The 23002-nt window shown below is 48.8% G+C and overlaps 1 long non-coding RNA gene across 1 annotated transcript in view; it reads right to left on the bottom strand.

Moving 5' to 3' along the window:
- LOC144805725 (uncharacterized) overlaps positions 1 to 18050 on the bottom strand; it is a 52025-nt gene extending 33975 nt beyond the window's left edge. Inside the window, exon 1 of the long non-coding RNA XR_013605583.1 lies at positions 17966 to 18050. This is a non-coding gene — a long non-coding RNA (uncharacterized LOC144805725). The remainder of the gene's footprint in view (positions 1 to 17965) is intronic.
- Positions 18051 to 23002: the final 4952 nt, after the last annotated feature.

Genomic DNA, 23002 nt, shown 5'->3' with positions numbered 1-23002 from the left:
ACTAGCATTGTTTGATATTTCCAGCCTTGAGAAAGTCTTAGTGCAAGACGAAAAACGTGTTGGCAAACTGCGTGCTGGGAGATCTTATACGATTTTTTGAATACTAATAAAGAATTGATGAAATCACAAGAAGATTGACATTCAATTGACTCTGAACAGCCTGGATCTTCTTTCTTGGAATTGATGTTGGTTTTACTCTGTCTCATTGTCCAATAGAGGGTATACAGATGCCTTAATAAGCGATTACTTAGCTAGGACTGAAAAGAAACTTATAAGGTGTGCTTTGGATAGCCTCAATGCTGTATGTTCATATTTGGCATCGACGTTGAGCAATGAGACTGGACGATAGGAGGCACATTCAAGGGGATCTTCAGATGGTTTTATGATTACTCAAATGGAGGCCTCCGAGAGGGAATCAGGGAGTGCTCCCGTATCAAGAAATGAGTTAAAAAGCTGTGTCAGAACAGGGGCTAGTGTCTGACAGAATTTGTTATAGAACGGGGGGGGGGGGGGGTAAAGCCATCCAGGCTCGGGGACTTGGAGGTTTTGAGGCTGGCTATTGCTGTCACTACCTTGTAAACTTGGATAGAGCGATCAATGTAAGATGCAGTATCAGTAGGCAGCGCCGCCAGCTGCGCACCATGGAGGTAACTAGCTATGTCTCTATGTGTAGAGTCTTCCTCCGCACTAAGTTTGCTGTAGAAGGCTCAGAAAGCTTCTGCAATTTTGCGTATACTAGAGTCCCGGACGGGTCTTTGATTGCCGGTATTGTTATGGTAACCTCTCTTTGGCGTAGCTTATGGACTAGCATGCAGCCAGAAGGATTTCTGTTAAGGAAGAATTTGTGCCGGAGATGCACTAAGGCATATTCCGCTCTCTCTAGGTCCAATCGGTGGAGAATTAAGCGTTTCTTCTTCAATTCCCTCCAGAAGCGGGGGGGGTACCGGTGAGTTTGTGTATGAATTCCAGTTCTGCTACTGATGCCGCTATTTGCTTCCTCTGTTCCTTCCGTAGCTTGTTTTAGCTTGCTGATGTGGCTATTAATTCCCCTCGTATAACTAGTTTTAACGCTTCCCACAAGGACGCCGGGCGAACCTAGTCTCGGTCATTGGTGGTGAGATAGTCTTTGATTGCCTTGCTAATAGCTTTAGTTATCTGGTCAGAGTGAAGCATGGCGTCACGAAGTAGCCATCGTGACGGGCATGGTTGAGAGCCACCTAGGTTCAGCGATAGCGTGATCAGGGCATGATCAGAGAGGGAACGGGATTCAATTGTTGCTTCAGCTACGCATCCCCAATAGTGCATCTGCGAGGAGTAAATGATCAATAGGGGCATAGGATCTATGGGCCGCAGAAAAGTATGTGTAGTCTTTGGCGGAGGGGTGTGTCTGACTCCATATATCATTAAGGACGCAATTCATACGCCATTGATGTCCAGTCTGTGTGACGGTCCCAGCTTGTGTAGCGAGATGCCCCGAGCGATCTAAGTCTGTATTCATTACCAGGTTAAGCCCCCCCACCCTATCACCACCTCCCGGTCTTGCGAGGCTAAGACTTGTGTAAGGTAGGTAATCAAGAAGCGTTCCTGGTGTTCGTTCGGTGCATAAATAGATGCCACTGTTAACCGTTTATGACCCCACTGGAGCCTAATCCATAATTCTCTGCCCTTGTGTTCAGCTATCACATCTGTGACCTTTCCCAGGAAGCTCTGGGCAAGCAGTATGGCAACCCCATTTTTTTTAGTTGTGTCAGTGGTCCAGTATGGTCTGGGAAACCTGGGTGAGCGCATGCGGTGGGTATCCCTGACAAGTAAGTGGGTTTCTTGCAATAAGCATATGTCTCGCCGAAGTGTTCTAGTAAGATAAAATCGCTTTGCACTTTACTGGACTATTGAGGCCTCGAACATTGAGGCTCACCAAACGTATATTATGCATTGCACGAGTTCAGGAAGCCCCTATGCAGCTTGTTCACTTTGTCCTCGTCACGCCTGCGAGGTAGCGATGGAGCGCCATACCATGAAGTTCGTAGAACTCTTGGAGCCCTTCTGGAGACTTGGCTGGTGCGGAGGAGAAGAAGTGAAAGAAGATAGAATGTACCCATAACCAACAAAAGGATATACTGAAGAAATCAACAGGAGCCAAGTCTGTCAAGACCCAAGAGTCAGTATGAGGCGACGACAGCCAAGGGAGGACTGTTCTGGAGGACCACCCTCCAAGAGATTCTGTGTGGGACCTCTGAGCGACCCGCAGATTGTACAGTACTGGGAGCATCCTACCAACAGCCCCTCTACCGCCTCCTTCAGTGCCTCGCAAGTCCCTCCGCACCCCGGGAGCAGGGTCGTCTTCAGCTCATGATGCAGTTGAAAAGGTGGATTCCGCTGATAGGACCTGTAGCACCGCCTGTCTCTTTTTCCTAATGGTGGCCAAGTCGGGCCGGGCCCGCAGTGGTTGCTTGTTACCTTCTGCCATGCAGTTCGTATACACTTAGGAGAGGCGGGCTACTCCTCAGAATCATCCTGCGTGGTGATGTGCAGGAGGGCACAGGCTTCCCTGAGTGATCTGATCTGATAGAGAGATCCTTCATACTTGAAGATGATGCGGAAGGGGTGGCTCCATGCAAAGGGTATATTAGCCTTTTTGAGGTGTTCTGTTACAGAGAGGAACGTCCTACGTTTCTGCAAGTTGATCCTGGAGAGATCCTGGTAAAAGGTTAGGGAATAGCCTTTGAAGTGGACCGGTGGGAGTCTCTGGCTTTTCTAAGAATGTCCTCTTTGATTTGAAAATTGCGAACGCAAACCAGTATATCGGCCGGGGGACCTTTCCCCAGGCATTCAGCTCCCACTCTGTGAACCGAACCCGGTCTAGCTGTAGTGCAGAGGTTTCAGGAAGTCCGGAGACATGTCGTAGGAGGTCTGTGACAAACTTGCGAAGGTTGGAGCCCTCTGCTTTGGATGGCACACCTCTCATTCTTATATTGTTCCTCCTGGATCTGTTCTGCAGGTCCTCGTTGCGAGCCTGAAGGTCCAGCTGCTGCTCTTTTAGCCGTAGCCCCCCTTTTTGAAGCCACAAGAACTGCTCCTCCCGGCCTGGCTCCCTGTATTCAAGCTTGGCGACTTTCTCGCCCACCTCGGCCACCTCGCATGTCACCTATCGGATTTCCGATGCTAATTCGGTTTTCATCATCTGCAGGTCTGCACGTAGTGAGGAGAAGAGTGTTTCAAGGAATGCCTTAGTGACCATACCCTCTCCGTCATCTGCGTCTAGCCGAGCCTCATGCCCTTGGCTTCTAGCCTTATCTTCCATCCTGGAACTGCCTGACTTTCCGAACATGACGCCTTGTATTACGAGAAGCGGTTGAACCCCCCTGTGTCGATTTGAAGACTGTGCATGACTGGTTCTGTATCGTCTCCGTAGAAAATGGAGGAGTCAGCCTGAACCCTACTCATATGCGGAGATTACCCTCTTAACTATTGGCATCCTTCTCTCTTCTTCATCTCCTGGACTTGGCATTATTGGAGTGAACCCAGCTTGGGAGTCGCCCACAAGAATGACTTTCAACCTCTATGAGCATTTCTTGAAGTTCCTTATTTGAGGACCTCTGCATTGCTGGATCCCCCGTGAGAGTTGACGTGTCTACTTTTTAGATTGATTGCTTGTCCCACTGTGAACTGTACATCATTGCCCTGAAAAAGGTGTAGCTCCGTCTGGGGGCCTTACACCTAAGCGTGCGTCGGCGTTTTGTGTCATCTGGGGTCTAATTGGCTGATCTGTTGTCCATCCCCCTGATTACTATTTTCCATCTATTATTATTAGATCAGCTCATGGCTATTATGTACCTTGGTAATGGATGCCTGGTTGTGGTATGAGAGTGTTTGAAATGCTGGTATGTATGAAGGTATGAGAGTTTTTTTGTTTGATGTCGATATGTGGGACTATATTTGTCAAATCATCAGTTTTTTAGAAAAATCCCCATGTGGTTTGTCATTAATGTATTGAATAAAATGTTTTTCTATGTAATAAAACTTGTATCTATTTTTCATTATGTGCTGAATTAATATGTTTTGATTTGGGTGGTTCTATATGTATCAAAGGACCTCCTTGTGAGTTCTATATTAAATCTATTTGGCAGGTATCTTTTCTCTTGTTGTATTTTGCCTTTCCGTACATGTTCCCTGCCATGGCTTTGAGGCTGAGGGGATTAGCTATCTTTGTGCCAATTATTCGATGTGACCCTGCAAAGCGAAAGATGGGCCAAAACTTGGGCAGGCTGCTCATCACACGCCACAGGAGCACGCCACAGGATTAGGCACGCTTTTGATCCCTACTGTTCACCGGGACACCTGCACGCTCCAGAGTTCTCCCACACTGTGGTCCAGAGCTGTGGCGCATTCCGCAAGCTCTGTTCGCCTCACCAGTCCAGGTTGTCCACACAGCCCCTGGGGGAGAGGGGATCAATCAGCTCCCCTGTCTCCGCGGTCCACGGACCTCTACCCCATGGAGGATCATCACTCGTTCGGTGGACATCCGTATACTATAGGCCGCAGGTCCCGGTCCAGAGACCGCTGGTCCTCTTAGCCTTTCGTTCTTTCGCGCCCATGGTTCTATGCTGCTTCCGCAAGGATCCGCTTGTACCCCCTTCTCTCAGGAGCTTGTATTTACTCTCAGGGGCCCCTACTGGGGAACGAAGGGCTTGAATTATATGCTTATTTAGGCGGCGGCATGGAGTGATCTAAAAGCGCGTCCTAGCCGTCCACCATCTTGGCCACGCCCCCAATTAACTTTTATAGAGGCAAAACAGTGTTTGCAGTGTTGGGCAGTGTTACTTGTCTAAGAGTAGAGTTTACATTGTCTGTGTAGTGTTACCCATGAGTGTAGTGTGTATAGTGTCTGGGCAGTGCTGTCTCTTGTCCCAGGGTAGTGTTTACAGTGTCTGGGCAGTGCTATCTGTTGTCTGGCGGGAGTGTTCACAGTGTCTGAGCAGTGCTATCTGTTGTCTGGCGGGAGTGTTTACAGTGTCTGGGCAGTGCTATCTGTTGTCTGGCGGGAGTGTTTACAGTGTCTGGGCAGTGCTATCTGTTGTCTGGCAGGAGTGTTTACAGTGTGTGGGCAGTGCTATCTGTTGTCTGGCGGGAGTGTTTACAGTGTCTTGGCAGTGCTATCTGTTGTCTGGTGGGAGTGTTTACAGTGTCTGAGCAGTGCTATCTGTTGTCTGGCGGGAGTGTTTACAGTGTCTGAGCAGTGCTATCTGTTGTCTGGCGGGAGTGTTTACAGTGTCTGGGCAGTGCTATCTGTTGTCTGGCAGGAGTGTTTACAGTGTCTGGGCAGTACTGTCTGTTGTCTGGCGGGAGTGTTTACAGTGTCTGGGCAGTGCTATCTGTTGTCTGGCAGGAGTGTTTACAGTGTCTGGGCAGTGCTATCTGTTGTCTGGCGGGAGTGTTTACAGTGTCTGAGGGGTGCTATCTGTTGTCTGGCGGGAGTGTTTACAGTGTCTGAGCAGTGCTATCTGTTGTCTGGCGGGAGTGTTTACAGTGTCTGAGCAGTGCTATCTGTTGTCTGGCGGGAGTGTTACAGTGTGTGGGCAGTGCTATCTGTTGTCTGGCGGGAGTGTTTACAGTGTCTGTTCAGTGCTACCTCTGAGGGTAGTGTTTCCAATGTCTGAGCAGTGCTACCTGTTGTCTGCTTTTAGTGTTTACAGTGTCAGGCAGTGTTACTTGTCTGAGGGTAAGTTTACAATGTCTGGGCAGTGCTATCCCTTGTTTGTTTTTAGTGTTTACAGTGTTGAGCAGTTTTACTGTTGTCTTAGGGTGCTGTTTACAGTGTCTGGGCAGAGTTTCTATTGTCTTAGGGTAGTGTGTACAGTGTATGAAGTGTTGCATGATGTCGGGGGGAGTGATTACAGTGTCCAATCTATTGTGTTTTTAGTGTTTACAGTGTTACCTGTTGTCTGAGGGTAGAGTATGTAGTGTCTGGGCAGTGTTTCATGTTGTCTGAGGGTAGTGTTTACAGTGTCTGGGCAGGGTTTCTATTGTCTTAGGGTAGTGTGTACAGTGTATGAAGTGTTGCATGTTGTCGGGGGAGTGATTACAGTGTCCAATCTATTGTGTTTTTAGTGTTTACAGTGTTACCTGTTGTCTTATGGTAGTGTTTATGTTGCCTGGGCAGTGGTATCTCTTGTCTGAGGGTAGAGTTCACAGTGTCCGGGCACTGTTACCTGTATTCTGAGGGTAGAGTATGTAGTGTCTGGGCAGTGCGTCATGTTGTCTGAGGGTAGTGGTGGTGACCCTTGACCCTGCTCGCAGGGCCGGTCGCTCCACACACCGCACGGCTCCCCGTGTGTGACCAGGACTCCTGCCCTTCACCGCTGCTGCCGCAAGTTCGCCGCTGCACCCGTATTTCTGAGTATTGTTGTTGACTGCACCCAGTGTTTTACTTGCATTGTGCCCTGCTTATTGCCTGTTGCCAGTATATTTTGTGTTTCTCCGTGACTGTTTTTCCCGCTTCTGTGCCCCCCGCTCCCCGCTTCCCACCGCTGCTCCCCTGCGGCCCCGTCCCTTTTCCCGCTGTGCCATGCTCCCTCTGTCGCCCATTGGCCACCCCGCTCCCACCTCCCAGCTGCTCCTCCCTCCCACTTGGCCATTTATGAAGGACGCCGCGCGGAAGCGCAGCGGACGTGCCAAAGGCAAGCCCGTCTGCGCCCGTCTGCGCCTGGACCGCGCCCATCGCCAGAACCCCTGGCCTCCGCCGACACCAGGACATCCGACTAAGATACGACACCGCCGCCCTCATCGCACTCAACACCGGACGACCAACCGCCTGCTACCAAGCCACCCCAAAGCGCACCCACGGACCCTTCACCTGTCAAGCCTGCAAATTCACCTGCCTTCGACCCCGCACCCCGCCCGCCAAACCAAACACCAACAACAACCCCCTTAAGTGCATCCTCCTCAACACCCGCTCCGTTCACAAGCACGCCATCGAACTCTGGGACCTCCTCGACACATCAGCACCAGACGTCGGTTTCCTCACGGAAACCTGGATGAACGCCTCCTCAGCCCACGACATCGCCATAGCCATCCCAGACGGCTACAAAATCACCCGGAAGGACCGAACCAACAAAACAGGAGGAGGAGTCGCCATCACCTACAGGAACACCATCAACGTCACGACCAACGCCGAAGACATCGTCCCCACCGCCGAACACCTACACTTCCAAATCCACACCAACCCCCAGACCACCCTCAGAGGAACGCTCATCTACAGACCCCCAGGCCCGCGCACACAATTCAGCGAAACCATCGCAGGCTTCATCATCCCGCACGCCCTAGCCTCACCAGAATACATCCTCCTAAGAGACCTGAATTTTCACCTGGAAAAAAACAACGACAACGCCACCTCCCCCCTGCTCTACAACCTCACCAACCTCGGACTCAAGCCACTGGTGGACACCCCCCACCCACCTCGCCGGCCACACGCTCGACGCCATATTCTCCGCCAGTAACCACGTCGCCTTCAACCACTCCACCGGACTCCACTGGACCGACCACAGCTGCGTACACTTCATCTTCAAGAAGACTACATCTCACCACCTCGCGCATCGGATCCTCCGCAGATGCTGGAGCAAAATCACCACAGACCAGCTAACCACATCGCTGAGCCAGAACCCACTAGCCGACACCAATCTACCCGACACCAACAACGCAGCCCACAACCTCGCTCAGTGGATCACCAACTGCGCCAACGACCTTGCTCCACTGAAGAACCCCCAAGGCAAGACCGGCAACAGAAAACCCCCATGGTTCACAGATGCCCTCAAAGCCGCAACGAAATCTTGCCAAACACTCGAAAAGACCTGGCGCCACGAACGGACAACAGAAAACATGACAACCCTAAAAAACACCACCTGCGAATACCACCTGCAGATCCGGGCCACCAAGAGGACATCGTTCAAAGAGCGACTGGACAACAACACCAACAACAGCAAAAAGCTCTTCAGCATCGTCAAAGAGCTCTCCAACCCCAACGCCAGCAACAACGACATCACCCCGTCACAAGATCTCTGCAACGCCCTCGCCACCTTCTTCCACCGCAAGATCGCAGATAAACACGACAGCTTCAGACCCCAATCTCCACCTCTGGACACCAAACCAGCGACCCCCACCACCACCCTCAGCGTATGGATCCCCATCAGCAGTGAAGACACCATCCACGTCATGAACTCTATCCACTCCGGCTCTCCCTCCGACCCGTGCCCCCATCACATCTTCAACAAAGCCGACACCATCATTGCACCCCACCTTCGGAACGTCGTAAACAGCTCCTTCGCATCAGCCACCTTCCCTGAGAGCTGGAAACACGCAGAAATCAACGCCCTTCTGAAGAAACCCACAGTGGACCCCAAAGACCTCAAAAACTTCCGCTCCATCTCTCTTCTCCCCTTCCCGGCTAAAGTCATCGAGAAGACCGTCAACAAACAGCTAACCGCATTCCTCGAGGCAAACAACTCGCTCGACCTTTCCCAGTCCGGATTCCAAGCCAACCACAGCACCAAGACCGCCCTCATCGCAGCCACAGACGACATCTGAACCCTGATGGACAACGGAGAAACAGCCGCTCTCATCCTCCTAGACCTCTCAGCAGCCTTTGACACCGTCTGCCACCGCACCCTAATAGACCGCCTCGACAACACTGGAATCCAAGGAAAGGGCCTGGAATGGATCACCTCATTCCTCTCCGGCAGAACCCAGAGAGTCTGCCTCCCCCCCTTCCACTCCGAGGCCACTGAGATCATCTGCGGTGTACCCCAAGGATCCTCACTCAGCCCAACACTCTTCAATATCTACATGAGCCCCCTCGCCACCATCGCACGCAAACACAACATCAACATCATCTCCTACGCCGACGACACCCAACTGATACTCTCCCTCACCAAAGACCCAGCCATCGCCAAAACCAACCTTCAGGAAGGTATGAAAGAGGTAGCGGACTGGATGAAGCACAGCCTTCTGAAGCTCAACTCAGACAAGACGGAGGTCCTCATCCTCGGACAATCCCCATCAGCCTGGGACGACTCCTGGTGGCCCACGGCGCAGGGCACCGCACCGACACCCACGAACCAGCTCGCAACCTGGGATTCATCCTGGACTCCTCCCTCACGTTGACGAAGCAAGTCAACGCCGTTTCATCCTCATGCTTCAACACGCTACACATGCTCCGGAAGATCTTCCGATGGATCCCCACCGAAACCAGAAGAACAGTCACCCAGGCCCTCGTCACCAGCCGACTGGACTACGGGAACGCCCTTTACGCAGGAACCACGGATAAACTTCAGAATCGTCTCCAGCGCATACAGAACGCCTCCGCACGACTCATTCTCAACATCCCTCGCAACAGCCACACATCCGCCCACCTGAGAGACCTCCACTGGCTCCCCTTCAACAAAAGGATCACGTTCAGGCTGCTGACCCACGCACACAAGGCGCTCCACAACACGGGCCCCGAATACCTCAGCAGCCGCCTCTCGTTCTACACCCCTACCCGCCAGCTCCGCTCCACCAGTCTCGCCCTCGCCACCGTCCCACGGATTCGTAGAACCACCACCGGAGGAAGATGATCGTTCTCCTACCTGGCAGCGAAGACTTGGAACTCCCTCCCCAAACGCCTACGACTGACCCAGGACCATCTCACCTTCAGGAAACACCTCAAGACCTGGCTCTTCGAGAAGTAGCGGCACCCCTCCACCCCCACTCAGTGCCTTGAGACCCTCACGGGTGAGTTGCGGGCTTTATAAATGTATTGATTGATTGATTGATAGTGTTTACAGTGTCTGGATGGTGCTATCTGACGTCTGTGGGTAGTGTTTACAGTGTCTGGGCAGTGTTGCCTATTGTCTGAGGGTACTATTTACAGTGTCTGGGTGGTGCTATCTGAGGTCTGAGGGGAGTGTGCACAGTATCTGGGCAGTGTTGCCTGTTGTCTGATGGTAGTGTTGACCCAATTTGCAGTTGCAAGATCCCACAGCTATCTGAATACTTTAAAGGAGGGGGTGGTGCTATTCTCCAGCCAGAACGCGAAGTCTTTTGTAATCAGGAGTGGGTGGAGGTACTCGTCTGTCATCTGGGTGGAGGAATGGTTCATGAGGTTGGAAGGCATGGCTTGGCAGTTCGGGTTGGACTGTTCCCATGAGGCACAGGGTCAGACTGATTTGCATATAGCCATGTCTGAACTGGGGTGGCAGAGTGGGCTAAAGAACGGTGATGGATGAAACCCAGATCTTTTGACTGGGTGTGAGTGTTTGATTGGTTCAGATGCTCCGTCCATTACCACCCCCTTTTGTACCGCTAATGGTTCATGAAGTTGCCAGCTGCAGTAGCAGGAGAGGATTCTGAGGCTGACATTGGGGCACAGTGTGATTCTGATCTTCACAATCTCCCCGATTTTTTTTTTTTTTAGCGTGAAGTGGGTCATGGAAAGGGTTTCTCCGAGTATTGCTGCTACTACAACCCCATGGTGTTGTTGGTGTGTTTCAAGGAGTATGTCTGAAGCATGAGATGCTGCAGCACACGGCACAGGAGTCTAAAAGGCAAGTCTCTGGGATGAGGTGGGTGTGAAGTTTGGGGTGTGCGATAAGGCTGTGTATATCTGGTGCAGGCCTCACAGCAGATCTTACAATAAAAAGATTTCAAGAATTGCTTTTTTTAATGCTGTCTGTCAGCAGATTACACTTAGTGCTGGACGTTGGTAGGATGCTGCTGGACTTGAGGATCTCACTCAGTTTAGGGTCCCTGGTCACGGTTTGTCATTCATGCTTTTCCAGCTGGGTCTGGTGGTTCATTGGATGAATGCGCCCAATGTAGGGGCCTGTATTTAACCTTATGGTCACAGATTCAAATCCTGGAAGGTCCACTCACTCTTTCATCCTTCTGAAGTCGATAAAATGTGTACCAGTGACTTGGATAACAATATAATCTGTTATTCAGCACAATGAGGCCCTTCTGGGTGACCGTGTGTTAGAAATGGGGGTCTCTAGTTGGCAATGATTTGCACCTTTGTCCAAAAAGGAACCCTTCAGGATTAGGGGGTACACTACTGAAATAACCCCAGCTCACTTCCTTGGTAGCTTGGCACGAGCAGTCAGGCTTATATCAGAGGCTGTGTGTAAAGCATTAGCACATAACCAACAGTAACAAAGTGAAAACACCACAAAAGGACACCACACCACTTTAGAAAAATATCCAATACTTTATATATTCAAAACAAAAACAAAACAATACAAATCCAACATACAGTTCTTCAAAATATGAACTTCTCCAGAATAACCTTAAAATAGAGTTCCTTGAAGTCTGTAGCTCCGTTTGGTGCTACAGCGGTGCTGAGAACAGAATCCAACAGTTCCATCAGACTGCATCGGTCATGGGGTCCGCAGATTCGTAAACAGTACCTTTTAGTTGCCGCCGATCACGTTGATGCGTGCCGGTCATTGCAACCGTTGTGGTTGCGATGTGAAGAGTAGCTGTGCAGCGTGCGGTGCCCTCAAGATTCGTACGGGTAGCAGCTTGGTGACGATGGTCGTCGGTAAGACCAGAGTTGCAGGGCGAGATGCGGCTGTGCCCTCTGCGGTGCCTTCCGGACACGTAGTCGGCGACAAAGTCTGCTGCTTTCCCCCTCTGTGGCAACTGAAACTGCGATTCCAGAGGTGGTACCCAGAGGTAAGTGAAGTCTTTGCTGTCCTGGGGACTTCGTGAACAGGAGGTAAGTTCGGTTTGAAGCTCTTGGAGATACTCAGCACAAGTTTAAGAAAGTTCAGTCCAGTCCTTTTACTGCCCAAAGCAGAATCAGCAACTGCAGGCCAACCCAACAAAGCAACAACACAGCAAAGGGGCAGTACTCAACCTGCAGTTCTTCCAGCTCTTCTTATTTGCAGGTTCCTTGATTCCAGCGAATTCTAAAGTTCTGGGGTGGGGGCCCCAATATTTATACTCAGTTCCTCTTTGTTCCCTTGTGCGGAGAGTGTCTGTGCCCAGCCCATACCAGTTCTGTTCTCCGTGGCCCGGCTTCCTGGCAGGAGGTGGAGACAGCATTGTCCAAGGCAGACCAGGCCCATTCAGGTGCCGGAAAATTCCTCCCACTACACTAAATGCAGCCCAGGTCTATTCAGCCCAGCCCTCACTCATCCATTGAAGGCAGGACACACCTCGACCCCCCCAGTGGCTGTCTGAAGAGAATGCTCACCCCCAGCCCCTGTCACTCCAAAGCCAGATAGTCAATCCAAAAACTCAGCAGAGGCACACAGGATCATAAAACTCATCTGAGTGCAGACATACTAAACTCCCTTTCTCGATTTTGTCCCAATGGGAAGATATACTCGTAAAATCTTACAGAGTATTCCCCATTCTATCCTATAGGACAGATAACCTTTCAAAAGTGAACAAGCATTTGCAATGCAATAGGTCTCGCATTAGTAAAAGTTTGAGCTATTAGCATTGCTGATAATAATGCAACGCCAATGACTGAAACATTTAGTAATGCGAGACCTGTTGCATTGCAAATGCTTTTTCATTTCTGGTACGACACAGACCGTATCAGTCTCTACGTCTTAAAGATACTTTTAAATGGTTTGTGTATCCCAAAGAAATCCGGCTCCTATACCATTATGAGTTAAGCCAACCAAGTCATTTACAGTGCTTAAAAACAATAGAAAGGCAACATATAATTGTATATATAAACACCTAACTTCCTAAAGACGTGTCGTGGGCGGAACTTCCACGCTGCTAACATAAACGAGGTGGACCCGGAAGGTCTCCTTGGAAATGTTCAATAAGCAGCAAATTTGGAAATACCAGGTACATTTCATTTCCCTCCAGAGTGCTCCACTGCGCAGTGGACCTTGTAATTCTGACAGGGCTTGTAACACTTGTTACCGACCCAATCAGCATTACTAGGCCACTGATAATGAGGCACTTAGACTAACTGAGCCACTACCCTGCTGACAGTGACAGCACATCTCCAGGAACGTATTCAGACTGTTATACTCCGGTCTGCGATACGAACCTCGGCCCAGAAAGCAAACAATGCTGTAATACCACACTAATGACAAATTATACGCTATCTAATTGCCAAATAACAATAATAAGAACATACATAAGCTGACTGAGTGCTCTTGTAGCACTCAGTCAGCTTTATTCATTGTTCAAGCTCGCTGCTAGATACAAAAAATAACCCCCTGTGATTCTGGGCAAATCACTTAGTCTCCCGTGCCTAAAAAAATGAAAGTGTGTCCTCATGTAACGTAACTGGTGCTATGTAAAGCGCTCTGATAACTGATTCGGTTCGGTTCTAGTTCGCGCTATATAAAACTCCCCAAAAAAAAAAAATACAACACTATGAAAAAAATTATTTATGCAATATGCGCTAGGTTGAAAAAGAGGCAAAGAAGGTCATTTAGGTAACATGATTTGGCTACAGAGTATAGACAGGAAGAGTGCGAGGTGTGCTGAGTTCTGTTCCCTCCTCACAGTTGGACATCACTGTCCAGTTTCGGGCATGACTAACACTGTACCTGATTGCAAGATTATTGCTGTTCTTTATCCGGGCATTAGTCTTGAGCCTCAAACTTGATCTCCCCAGGGCCTTCATTATAGCGTTGGAACAATCATTCGTCTGCTGCGGATCACCTCGGTGTTTGGAGATGATGGACTTTCATGTTTATTTTGAGTGCAATTGGGCCTGTCCTATCCTGTCTGATTGCAAAACACGCCAAAATGCACAGTACCGACTAACAAAGCTTTATGTAAAGGGCGAGGAATTGCCTGGGTGGCGGTTTATGCTGCAGTTCTCGAAGGATGCTGCGTCAGGGCTTAATGGTGCCGGTGGTTGCAAGTGTTGGGCACCGGCTCTCAGTTTCGGGGCGCGTAACATCTATTTTATCATCAGACTGTTTCCCAGAGAAAGATAGAAAAGGCAGCAAATGAGAGACAAAGGGACAAGAAAGGGAAGAAAAAGAACATGCAAGGTGAGACAAACATAGAGAAAGTGTAGGCGGTGGAAGAAAGCTGCATGACGTCGAATCGGGACTAGGCAGGGCCAGTATTCGGCGTACTGAACATTTGGCAGCACCGAGGGCGGCCTCTTAAAAAAAGAAAAAAAACTTTGTGCCTCAGCACTTGAAAAAAAATGATGTACAAATTAAACAACGACGCTGTCTAATGAACATTACTGCTGACTTCTCCAAAATCAGTCTCAAGATGAGATTTCACACTGCGTGTCCAACATAACAGACCAATTCAGTGGGGGTACGTGTAGAAGAATTTGCTTTGTTATTCTACTTTACCAGGAGTAGGTGTGACCTTGTGACGCAGTTCCCTTTTGAGTCAATATTCCATGTCTGGTGCAAACTGGACTCAACGGGAAGGGGTAACCTTTTCTTTACGAGCGATACGTGTGATACTGGCCAACACAAACCTTGGGGGATGAACAGTATTGTAGGGGCTGAATTTGTGTGTTCTTGAATGCTCCCAACATAAAGCTAGTAATTATTTCATCGACGATTGATTGAACAAGGAAGCAACCTCGAGATTACAAAGAGTGAGTCCATTTCCAAACATCATCACTTCCGAAGAGACAAGTGGTGAAGCGTAAGAGCGAACTTAGCATCTACCAAGTTTCGTGTGCTTGCGTCACGTTCTGTATTGACAACAGCAGGCCTGTTTTGTTTAATTATTTTACAGTGTGTTCTTGCTCCCCGCAACGCTTGATTGGACTTTGTTGAGAGAAGTACACCTGCTTAAGGCCGTGCAAGTTAAGCGCTCCCTATTGCCATCTGTCGCGACTTGCAAGACACAAGATTATGTCTGAGATGGCAATCTCGACTTCTCATCCTTCCGATGCCAATAATTTGAGTCCCATTTCGGTTCGGTTCAGAAAGCTTTATTCGGTTTGCATAATACAACCATAAAAGCGACAAAGAAATATGCATGCAATTACACAGGATCATAAAATACAGGATTATTATTATTTTACAGATGGCATATTTATCTAATCATTCATTTCATTCATTTCCAGGCAATAAATAGCACTTGAAGGGAAACATTATTAATAAGTATTTAAAAAAGTATCAATGGCAACTATCGCATATAAACTAAGAAGACATATATAAAAACTTTCCTTTAAAAGCATTGTACTTAGACAGTGTCCTTGCTAAAATATTATCAAGGGTTTTTACTAAAGTGATATGTGCATAAAGAGAGAGAGCTCAAATTTGCAACAATACAATGCATAGTGAGCATATTCATATTCTCATGCAAAGTGACAAGGGCAAATAAAGAGCCGATACTCACTATAATGTTGAAGTCGGAAACTCAGCTTAATACCCCGACTATATACCCATAAATGTAGACTGGTGTATACTTATCCCAGAATACCAGTTGGAAATTGTTATAATGCTATTGATTTCCTGGCTGCTCTGCATTTTAATGAAAATAGTGCAACCCGGAAACAAATATCTGTATTCTCAAGAGCACACAATAAATTCATTGCATCCACTGTTTTACGTACGTTATATTTTAAAAAGAAGATAGGCTTAAGGTACAATTTCCTAAGGGAGGAATACAATTTACAAAATAATAAAAAATGACAACAACTCTGGTTGGAAATATTGTCACAAGGACATTTCGTAGAAAGACCTTTCTCCTATCTCTGGGAAGGATACTAAATGATGGGCGGTCCCCAGCCTCAGACGTATCAAAACAAAACGGTGTGAGGGTCTTGACACCTCCGTTAAGTATGCCTGAAACCCATTTTTGAGTCCGAGTTGTGTATAAAAAATAAAAGTTTTTTGGAACCTGATTAGTTTTAGTCGCTCTTCCCTTTTATATAATAAGAACGAGTCTTTGATTTCTTTCTTTGTAAAGGAAATTGCGTATTCGACTAGTTAGAATGTTAAAATCAAACAAGATACTACACCAGTAAATAATGTAGCTCAACCAAGGGATGCGAGAACAAAAATCTAATTTGAGACAGTCTCTAATTATTCTCTGGGTGAACTCAGTCTCCCTCTTATCCCAAATCGAGCGCCATAATAGTCCCATTTAATTCAGCAATCTTACCTTGATGCTGTGCATTGTCTTAGCCATGGCAATGTTTCAAATGCATTTTAAAAACAAGCAACAGCATTGCATGCGTTCCTTAGCTTACGTGAACCGAGCTGGTTTAGCGTATGTATTACACCTGTATACCTCCTCATACTCACAATATAGAACAAGTTCTGCCACCGAGTAGTGGGGGCAATGTTAGGGGGTGTTATCGGAGTCCGGGTACGCATTGCTGACAGGCTTACTAAAGCCATTGCAGACAAAGGCTGTGACCGCGTGCTGCAGGAGATACGAGCTGTGAAAGTGTGGGAGAGCGCGAGAAGAGCATGCGCGTTCACAGCGTGTGTCTCCTAAAGCGCACGCGTTCACAGCGCGTGTCTCCTAAAGCGCGCGGTCACATCCATTGTCTGCAATGGGTTTATTAAGCTCGTGCACCTCTCCTGTCCCACTTCGCTACTTACACAGCGACAATAAGTATCGCAGGCGACAGTGCTTCGCGATTCGACGCCAGCGAGACCTAAAAACGAATGACGCTGTAGTTCACCATCAGGACACGTCACACACACCAGGGCATGTGCTACTTTTCAAATACACTGTATCCTGCCCAGAGGGGTACCTTGGGCCTACCTTAGGGGTGCCTTACATGCAATAAAAGGGATGGTTAGGGCTTGGCAAGTGGGTGCCCTGCCAAGTCGATCTGGCAGTCACAACTGAGCGCATACACTGCAGTGGCAGCGACACCTTTAAAATGCTGCTGGTGTGGGCGGCACAATCAGTGCTGCAGGCCCACCCTCATCATTTGATTTACAGGCCCTTGGCACACAGAGTGTACTGTACTAAGGACTTACTATTAAATCAAATATGAAAATCATGGAAACACCAATCCATAACACAATTTACAATAGGAGCACTTGCACTTTAACACTGGACAGCAGTGAGAAAGCGCCCAGAGACACCAAACCAGCAAAAACAGAGAAAGAACCAGGATGTCAGAATGCAAAAAACCAGGGAAAACACACCAAAAGATGCCAGGTCTAACACTGTGCAATTTACACATACACATATTATGCTTTTCACAACTTCAATAGATTGGCACATAGTATGACAGAGAAGCCATCAGTTTTGAAATTCCATCTACAACAACCAATCACATTGAGGCCCAGCATAGCGATAAGGGTTGATGATGTTATCAACAGCACCGGGGTACCCTCTTTGATAGTCTTCACAGAAAACATTGTACATTTAAGCAGGAGGGCTGGTCGGGGTCAGTAGGCCTGGTGGGGGGTCAGTAATGGGGCAGCAGGGCTGGTGGGGGTCAGTAGTGACGTCAGCAGGGCTGGTGGGGGTCAGTAATGGGGACAGCAGGGCTGGTGGGGGTCAGTAATGGGACAGCAGGGCTGGTCGGGTCAGTAATGGGGGCAGCAGGGCTGGTGGGGGGTCAGTAGTGACGCCAGCAGGGCTCGTGGGGGTCAGTAGTGACGTCAAAGGGCTGGTGGGGGTCAGTAGTGACGTCAGCAGGGCTGGTGGGGGTCAGTAGTGACCGTCAGCAGGGCTGGGGGGTCAGTAGTGACGTCACCAGGGCTGGTGGGGGTCAGTAGTGACGTCAGCAGGGCTGGTGGGGGTCAGTAATGGGGCAGCAGGGCTGGTGGGGGTCAGTAGTGACGTCAGCAGGGCTGGTGGGGGTCAGTAGTGACGTCAGCAGAGCTGGGGGGGCAGTAGTGACGTCAGCAGGGCTGGTGGGGGTCAGTAGTGACGTCAGCAGAGCTGGGGGGGCAGTAGTGACGTCAGCAGGGCTGGTGGGGGGTCAGTAGTGACATCAGCAGGGCTGGGGGGGGGGTCAGTAGTGACGTCAGTAATGGGCCCTGATCTCCCTCAGACTCACCTCCTCGGTCCCTCCTCTCCAGGGGGGGGGGGGGCGGTGGATCCCTTCTCTCGTGATCTCGTGCGGGGAAAGGTCTGATTCTGAACAGATCCCGGACAACGCTAAACTGCTCTGCGCATGCGTACAACACGGCATACTAGTCCCCCAGGGCTGTGCGCACAAAGGGACAGAATCCCAATCGTCTGTACTGCGCAAGTCCATGGTATGTACACTATCATATTGCGCATGCCCAGATTAGCTGGCCCTAGTCTGACTGTACTGCGCATGCCCAGATCCCGCGGATCCTTCGCGTTCCTATCCCGCACATATCCGGGTGTAGACCCCTCCCTCGGTGATGTTCTGCGCATGCCTAGATCTTGATGCATGTTCCATGGTGCTGCTCTGCCTCTCTCTGTGGTGGTCTGCGCATGCGCTAATCGGAGATACTATCTCGTGCCCTCTTGCTGTGCTGCTCTCAGAGGCCCTGCTGCTATTTATGGATTTATTTTATTTTTATATAACGCAGACATTACCCAGAGGTGCTGAAGCGCTTTAGAGGAGAAATATTTTGTACATGGAAGTTACAGGTGTTTGAATATAGACAGCACAGCTGCTGGTAATGACAGAGGTTGAAAGTGCATCAGATACAAAACGAAACTGAATCCCCCCAGAGTGTGTGAGCTGCAGGGTCTTCATGCAGACTTTATATCACGCACATTCGTATCAGGGCGCTTTACATGAGCACTGCTTACATTACACAAGGTCACATTTATTTATTCATTTATTTATTCTAGGTACAGGCAGAGTAAATGATTCTGCTCGGAATCACAGGGGAGAGGGTGTGGCATAACGGAAAGAGCTGCCAACTTTGGAACTGGGGGACCAGGTTTGAGCATCAGCGTCGGCTCAACAGCCTGCGATTCTGGGCAAATCGCTTAATTTCCCCTGTGCCTACCAAAAAATTAAATGTCTGCTGTGTAACGTAACTGGTGCTCATATAAAAGCGCTGTGATATCTTGGGGTCGAGTTTGCATGATATAAATCTGCAACAACAATAAATAAATCATTCAATCAGGATTTGTATAACAAGCACCTTACAATACAATACCATACAAAAAGCCTTTAAATTAAGGCGAGGGATTACCGATTTCAAGGTTAGTCTCCCGCCTCCCTGCATAGAAAAACCCTATTCCTCCTCGGGCCACAGCAGACAGGGACTGGTTTTGTGGGACTAGGAGTATGCAATGCCAGTAATCTGGTTCTGCAGGTGAATGACAACATTTGTAACGCTCTTTCTACCTGCCGTAGGGCTTTCTCTATGCTCCTTCTTGACAGGTGAGGAAAAACATATATTTCCATTTCCCATATGCGATCCTGCAGCAGCGCACTTGAAAATAGTCCCATACATGCCAACAGACCTGATTCAGTCATCAATAGAAGTCAATAGGAGAAATACAGTCTCCCAATTATTTCTTTTACATCTTCCACTTTACTCTTCTAAAGTTTTGGCATGTATGTAGCATGGCTGCTTCACCTGTGAGGGTCTTGAGGCGCTGTGGGGTCCAGCTGCGGGTACACGCTGCCTGTTCCTATTAGTTGAACCTCCAGGTCTTGAGGTCCTTTGTGAACTGTTGAAGCGACGGTGCTGATCTGAGGTGCAGGAGGAGGGTGTTTCAGGTCTTAGACACCAGGTGGGAGAAGGAGCAGCCTCCACTGTTTGCCGGCGGATGCACTGGGTAGCTACTAGGGAGATGAATCTGGAACGGAGTTCCCTAGTAGGTTTGTGGAAATTCACTCATTTGTTCAGGTACTCTGGTCTTTCGTTGTGTAGTGCCTTGTAATGTGGATGAGCAGCTTGAACTGACATCTCTCTGTGACTGGCAGCCAATGGAGTTTCTTGAGGTGAGGGGTAATGTGCGTCTGTCTGGGGAGGTCAAGCATGGGTCTGGCTGCTGTGTTCTCGATGGTCTGGAGTTTCCTCAAGAGACAGTGATTCCTACATACAGGGAGTTGCCATAGTCAAGTCTGCTAGTGAAGAGAACTTGTGTGACAGTTCCGTTGGTGTTGGTTGGGAGCCATCTGAAATACCTTCCTGAGTATCGAAGGGTGACGAAGCAAGCGGAGGAGACACCGCTGACCTGCTTCTTCATGGATAGCTGGCTGTCGAGGATGATGCCAAGGTTGCAGGTGTGTTCGGTGGGTTTGGGGGTAAGGCCCAGCTCAGGTGACCTCCATTCATTGTTCCATAGAGTGTCCTTTCCCAAATATGAGAACTTCTTTCTTGTCTGTGTTGAGTTTGAGACAGTTGTTTTTCGTCCAGATAGCCACATCTTTCATGCATCTTTGGAACATGTTTTTGGTGGTCATTGGGTCGTTTGTCAGGGTGAGGATGAGTTGGGTGTCGTCGGCCTAGGAGATGATGTTGAGTCTGTGGCTCCTCACTATGTTGACCATTGGTGTCATGTATGTATTAAAGAAGGTTGGTCTTAGGGATGAGTCTTGAGGTACACCGCGGGTGATGTTGTTAAGGAGCGAGCTGTAGAGAGAGATGATGCTCTTCTGCGTCCTTCCTGTGATGTAGAAAGCGAACCACGTGAGAGCTGTTCCGTTGATTCCGATCTAGTGGAGTCTGTTGATCAGTATGTGGTGGGGTAGGGTGTTAGGCTGCTGAGAGGTTGAGGAGGATGAGGACTGCTGTTTTCCGTGATCTAGCAGCATTCTGATGTCGTCTGTAGCTGAGATTAGAGCTGTCTTAGTGCTGGGGATTGCTCTGAAGTCGGCTTGGGAGGGGTCCAGAAGGTTGTGGTTCTCCAGATGTCTGGTTAGCTGGCTGTTGAGAGCTGTCTCAATGACCTTGGCTTCGAAGGGGAGCAGGGAGATGGGTCGGTAGTTCTTGAGTTCTCCTGGGTCGGCGGATGGTTTCTTCAGCAACGGTTTCATATCGGCATGTTTCCATTTCTGAGGGAAGTGGGTTGTGGTGATCGAGGAGTTGAGGACCATTGTGTTTTCTTTGCTGATGGGTTGATTGTCAAGGTTGAAAGTGTGGAGGGGCAGGGATCTGGTGGAGCTCCAGAGTGCATGGATCTCATGATGGACACTGTTTCCGTCTCGGCGAGGGTGTTCCATTATGTGAGCTGGTGTGGGTGGGTGTCAGACCGTGTGAGGAGGTTGATGTCCTCGGTGGTGTATTGAGGTGTGAAGTCTCGGTAGATGGTGTTGATTTTGTTGTGAAAAAAGTCCAAAGGGTGTCGCAGAGGGCTTGAGATGGTGTGATGATGCTTTCGGTTGCAGAGGAGTTGTTGAACTCCTTGACTATGTTGAAAAGTTCCTTGCTGGTGATGGAGCTGTCACTGATGCAGGTGACTAAGGCAGTCTTCTTGGTGTTTTTCAGGAGGTGGTGGTAATGGTTGAGGGCATCTTTTAATCGTTTTTGGTCCTCTAGGGTCTTACTGGTGCACCATCTTCTTTCCTCTGTCAGCAGTTGTGTTTCTGAATTTTCAGTTCTGCTGTGGATTGGAGTTCTGGACTTTTTTGGTTCTGTCCAGAGGTGTCAGGGATAACACCCGAAGACCCCGGAGTTCTACCTGTCTCGGTGCAAAAATAAACAGAAACACGGGCTTCTCGATGGTGGCGTCAAAGACCAAAGGTTTATTACTGCAGGGACACAGAAGTCACAGAAACTGCACATGGGCAGTATCCAGGAGCCTGTTCAATTTGTACAAAGAGGGTTGCTCCTTATATACTGAATATTGGGCTTCAGGCAAATTCTTTACATGTTAGCACATTCCAAAAACTTCGTATCTAAAACAATAAATATTTGGCGTTGCACAGGAATCGTCAACAATATCTGATGTCAAAACATTACGAACGAGGGGTTCCCACTATTCCATCATAATCCCATGTCAACTTTTCATTCAAGACCCGGACCGCCTCATCGTAAATTTCGTTACCTCCCCCTAATAAAGGCCCAGAAGGAAAGGAGCAGAGCCAGGTGTAGAAGATAGAAAAACAGGATAAGAGATGTTTGTGGGTCGTAAATGGGCACGGTTACCGGCTTCGGCCGTCTAATCATGATCAGGCCAACGAACACGAGAACCAGTATAGCAGGACTGGCCTCAGGCAGTGGAGGCAACTTCTGTCGAGCCATGCTGCCACAGCGTTGCTGGCCTAAGGTGCATGTGTCACTAGCAAGGTGAATTGCCGGCTAAAGCCTACGTGTCCTTAAATGAAAAGAGGTCATTGCGTGTCCATTGACTATGTGAGGGCAAGGAATACAAAATGGCTTCCTTGTTCTAAGATGGATGCCACGGGTAGATCAGAAATGTGTTCATAACGGGAGTGCTCTTGCTCGTAGCATAGCAAAAACCCTAGGATATACTAAATGGATCATTTGCGGTTCACTGATACCAAAATTATGTATTTGCGACAATGTTAAAAACACGGGTTCAAATCGTCACGGAACCTCAGACCCTCCTTTTGCCCTTACATAGGCAATTACTCAGTCTATGTCAGAATCTAACTCTATGCTCATTAGGTCAGTGACATGTTGTTGCATCATCATCCTGTCTCGTGCCTTTTCTCCTAATGCAGGTGGTTTTCTGAAACAGGTTGCAGCACAGAGACTACACAAAGCGGGACCACATTGGATAATAAGGCAGCATGAGAACAGAAATACTAGGATGACACCAATGACCATCAGAACCTTCCATCCCCATGCTGTTACCAGAGTCCAAAACCACTCCATGAAGGACCAGTTTCCCTTGTCTACGTGTATAGAGTCGGAAATCTTGTGTAGCTTAGAGATCGCTTCATAGACGGTTGGAGCATTATTGGGAATAAAAACACAGCAGCTCGATTGGATCATTCTGCATACCCCACCTCGATCTGCAAGTATTACGTCTAGAACCATTCGGTTCTGTAACGTCATGAGACGGTCCGCCTGAAGCTCAGCTGTTAAGTTACTAAGGGCACCAGCAGTTTCTGTAATAGTAGATTCAACTACCCGTGTTAGTTGACGTAGATTTCTACTATTGGCCATAGGCCCCCAAAACGGAAGGA

This window comes from Lissotriton helveticus (assembly GCF_964261635.1).
Source record: "Lissotriton helveticus chromosome 1_1 unlocalized genomic scaffold, aLisHel1.1 SUPER_1_unloc_2, whole genome shotgun sequence".
Lineage (NCBI taxonomy): Eukaryota > Metazoa > Chordata > Amphibia > Caudata > Salamandridae > Lissotriton > Lissotriton helveticus.
Note: the sequence above shows the minus strand (reverse complement) of the source record. Positions and strands in the feature narration are given on the sequence as shown.